This window comes from Chiloscyllium plagiosum, unplaced genomic scaffold (genome assembly GCF_004010195.1).
Source record: "Chiloscyllium plagiosum isolate BGI_BamShark_2017 unplaced genomic scaffold, ASM401019v2 scaf_63432, whole genome shotgun sequence".
NCBI classification, from domain to species: Eukaryota; Metazoa; Chordata; class Chondrichthyes; order Orectolobiformes; family Hemiscylliidae; genus Chiloscyllium; species Chiloscyllium plagiosum.
The window spans coordinates 1-4820 of NW_025196485.1; the positions used below are offsets into that span (position 1 = coordinate 1).

The 4820-nt window shown below is 45.2% G+C and overlaps 1 non-coding gene across 1 annotated transcript; it reads right to left on the minus strand.

Annotated features, from left to right (window-relative positions):
- Positions 1-4596: 4596 nt before the first annotated feature.
- On the minus strand, positions 4597-4669 carry trnav-uac. The gene has a single exon. It is a non-coding gene; the product is annotated as a tRNA-Val (tRNA).
- Between the last annotated feature and the right edge of the window lie 151 nt (positions 4670-4820).

Consider the following 4820-nt stretch of genomic DNA (forward strand, 5'->3'; position numbering starts at 1 on the left):
ACTGAATACTTATGAGTTTTACCCAAGTTGGTGTGAGTTGAAAACTCGACAGCATAGGTTTAAGGTGAGTGGGCTAAAATTGACAAAGGACCTGAGGCACATTTCCCACAGAGAAGGTTGTGCGTGTTTGGAATGAGCTACCAGAGGAAGTGGAGGAGGCTATTACACTCAGAAAATTGCAAAGGTAATTGGATGAGTTTCTGGATTGGATGGGTTTACAGGGATTGGGGCCAAATGCTGGGAATGGGACTTGTTTAATTTTGGCTACGTGGTGAGCATGGACGAGGTCCACCGAAGTATCTTTTTCCACGATGTACCCCAATAACGTCGTGTTGCTTCCACCGGCTTGAAAGGATTACTTTTTAGCGGAGTTTGCCACAATCATTTAGTCTGTTCGACTGCTCACGGGAAAGGTAGTATTGAGAAACACTGCAGAAACGAACGATTTCCTTACTTTAGCTCCGACTGACCATACTCTGAAATTTTTCCAGATCCTCAGCTGAGGATTTTTGCTGCTGGAAGTAACCTCAGAAACCCTGTCAAATCGAAATGTATTGAATTTCACCAGAGTTGCAACTGCCTCACTTCCCCACTCGCCCACCCCGTTTACATTTTCCTGCTCGTCAGTGATTTAAAGAAAACCAAACGAATGCGATGTCATTCTGTAGCCTCTCTGTCGATTCCTCCATTTCAGTTCCAACATGACTTAAATCTCGGGGCGGAACTTAATTCTAGCGACGCTATGAATGCGCAAGTCGAAAGGATCCTCTGAGAGTGTAATTTCTTTCATTGCTTTGCTGATTGAATGAGCCACTAACGTGCGAATTGCACCAAAACATGATTCAGGATATCTGGTGTCAATTCTCGCACGTTGAATAACGATTGACAGTTTCCAAATGAGGTCTTTCTGAGACGACCTTGGTGTACATTTGACAGACAGACAAGTTCAGGAATTCGTGGTGCGCTGTGACACCAGAGCATCTGCTTCTTTCTTGTCTTTGAACCGAGCCGCTTGCGCAAAGGAAGGCAAATGCGGTACTGCTTTTCATGGAAGGAACAGAATGGCATATGATCAGAACCAGGTTGGAGAAAAACTTAACAACGCTTTGCACTGTAATTAAATGGAATTGCATTACATTTCACTGCCAGAGCAGATTTGTTCAAGCAAATTCGTTCAAGCAAATTCGAAGGCGGGTTTGCAGATGGGAAAGCATGCAAGAAAGCTCAGCTTTTGTCCATGTAAAAGGCTGCAGTTGAAAAACAAAGCAGTTCCCGCCTCGTTTCGAACTGGGGACCTTCCGCGAGTTAGGTGAACGTGATGACCACTACACTACAGAAACCAGCCATAGCCGGTCGTGGGGCGGCTCGGTGGCGTCCAGCACTGAAAGTTGAATCCGTTCTTCGTTTCAACTTTCGATTTCCAATAGCTCGTTGGTATCCAGCGTAATCGGCATCTTGAAAACGTAAACAAAAAGACACGTTAAATTGATGACAAAATATAGACAAAGATGTCGTCGATGTTTGTACCGTAGGGCGAGGTGGAATAGGCTGTGACGACTTTCCCAGCAGCGTAACAGCTGCCACATGACCTTATGGAAGGGTGGTAAACTGAATATGTACGTGTTTTACCCAAGTTGGTGTGAGTTGAAAACTCGACAGCACAGCTTTAATGTGAGTGGGCCGAAAGTGACAAAGGACCTGAGGCACATTTCCTGTAAAGAAGGTTGTGCGTGTTTGGAATGATCTACCAGAGAAAGTGGAGGAGGCTATTACACTCAGAAAATTGTAAAGGTAATCGTTTGAGTCTCTTGATAGGATGCGTTTAGAGGGATTGGGGTCAAATTCTGGGGAACGGGACTTGTTTAATTTTGGCCATGTGGTGAGCATGGACGAGGTCCACCGAAGTATCTTTTCCCACGGTGTACCCCAATAACGGCGTGTTGCTTCCACCGGCTTTAAAGGTTTACGTTTTAGCGGAGTTTGCCATCGCAGTCTGTTCGACTGCTCGCGGGAAAGGTAGTATTGTGAAACACTGCTGAAACGAACGACTTCCTTACTTTGGCTCCGACTGACGATACTCTGTGAATTTTTCCCAGATCCTCAGCTGAGGATTTTTGCTGCTGGAAGTTACCTCAGAAACCCTGTTAAATCGAAACGTATTGAGCGAATCGCAAAACAGAAAGCATTTAACACGGAACACAAACAAAACTGACATACCTCATTCATTTTCAGACACAGAGATGCATGAATGCTAAATATGTGTACAATCCGAGGGCATGGGTCAAAAGGTAATCTCACAACGAACAATAGGGCATTTCCAAACGACTCTTTCAAACATACTGCAGCCTTAGTGCACCACCACTTTCCAGACAATGCTGAAAAGAGAGAAAGGAAGAACATAATAAGAATTGGCCGTAAAAAGTGAATTTCACCACACACAGTCTCGATTAGATTACCTTTCCCTTCCGATGTTTCCAGGACGGAAATGAAGGAAATGGGAGAAATTCAATAAGGTATGACATCGAAATTCATTGGAACGATTTTCCCATTAGCTAGAAACCCAAATAACAACGAGTAGAGTCACCGTAGGACTTGGTTTCACAACAGCGATAAAATAACAGTCTCCATTCGGTTCCAGTAAACGCTCAACTTGCCTGGTACTGCAGAACTGTTCGCGATTTTCCGCGCGGGAGGCGAACACGATCACGACAGGAGAGACATTTTGAAATATTTGGCAGTGTCCCACATCACAGATGGTTCTCTGGGGTGCAAACCCATTTTACTTTTGTTTTCAACATCAAGATACAGTGGGCACCGAAACAGCATTTTCACAAGCTGCAGCGTTGGAGTTAATCAGCAGAAATGGCAGTGGTGGTATTCGAACCCACGCCCCTTGCGAGTCTGGAACCTGAATGCAGCGCCTTCGACCGCTCGGCCACACTATCAGCTACCGCGACGCCTCATTTTCTTCTATTTCCAATTGTGCTCCTGCATATCAACAGATGCAAAGTAACATGAAAAGGGTTCCATGATTCCTCTCGGACTCGCACAGCTGCTGGGATGTGCCCGGATACAATGTCAATTTCGCAGCAGATATTGATAGCCCATCAATCCAGACAAAAATCAATGGTAAGCTGAGTCTATCTTCTCAGACACTTTTCAACTCTTTTCAACTCTTAATGTATCTGTGAGTGCGTGAGAATATAGGTTCGCTCATGATTCGGTCAAATAACCATGAGCTGCTTGACATTACTGCAATTTCGTTTCTTGCTTTGCTAAATGATTTCACCCATTGCTCGAAACAGGACGACTTTCACGTTTACACGGAATATGAAACACACCGGACGACAGGGAAAATGCACAAACCTGAGCAGGCCCTGTTCCACATCATACCGCGCAGCATAGTTTCAGTCACTGTGTCTGTTTTTCAGAATAAGAGACCCAAAGAATGTTCTCCACCCTAAAACCTGAGGTAGCATTACAATCCGAGAATGACAGATCACATTGTGAGGATGGGCGGAGCTCGAAGCACGTTCGATAAGCCGCTTTCCTTGCCTTTTATCTTAAACCGAGCAATTTGCTGCAGAGATGTTCACACCTGGATATGAGCCACATGGATACCAACTGAGTCGACGAGAAGCGACTCAATAAATTTTGCTAAATTCCACGGTGCTTATTAGAAATGCAGTTTCTGTTCACCTCAATCTAATAGACAGTTTCTGAACGTAATAACAGAAGTCAAAAGGTAATTACCTCACCCCACCCCCACTCCGGAAGAGGTGCTAACTGCCCTTGAGTGCTTTTTGTTATCGATGTGAAGAGCTTTCTCGCCTCAGTCACCTTCACGTCTCTGGTTGCTGAGTGAATCACAAAGAAGGAATTTCACCAGAGCTGCAACTGCCTCACTTCCCCACTCGCCCTCCCCGTTTACATTTTCCTGCTCGTCAGTGATTTAAAGAAAACCAAATGGATGCGATGTCATTCTGTATCTTCGCTGTCGATTCCTCCGTTTCAGTGCAAACGTGGCTTAGATCTCGGGGCGCACCTTGATACTAGCGACGCTATGAAAGCACACGTCCAGAGGTTCCTCTGAGAGTGTAATTTTTGTCATTGCTGTTGCTGATTGAATGAGCCATGAACGTGCGAACTGCTCCAAAACATGATTTAGGACTTCTGGTGACAACTCTCGCACGTTGAATAAGGAGAGACAGCTTCCAATTGATGTCTTTCAAAGACGACTTTGGGGGTATATTTGACAGACCGATTAGTTCAGGAATCCGTGGTGCGCTGTGACACCAGCGCATCAGCTTCTTCCCTGTCTTGGAAACGGGCCGCCTGCGCAAGGAATGCCAATGCGGTTCTGCTTGTCGTGGAAGGACCAGAAGGCCACTACACTCTCAAACAGATTGGCATATGATCACAACCAAGTTGGAGAAAAATTTACAATACTTTGCACAGTAATTAAATGGAGTTGCATTACATTTCACTCCGAGAGCAGATTTTTTCAAGCAAATTCGAAGGCAGTTTGCAGATGGGAAAGCAAGCAAGAAAGCTCCGTTCTTGTCCATGTTAAATGCTGCAGTTGAAGAACAAAGCAGTTTCTGCCCAGTTTCGAACTGGGGACCTTTCGCGCGTAAGGCGAACGTGATAACCACTACACTACAAAAACAAGCCGCAGTCGCCTCGGCGAAGCCTCAGTGGCATCCAGCACTGAACGTTGAAGCCATTTTACCTTTCACCTTTCTGTTTCCAATAGCTCGTTGTTTAATGGGACATGTTTAATCACGGCTATGTGGTGAGCATGGACGAGATACACCGAA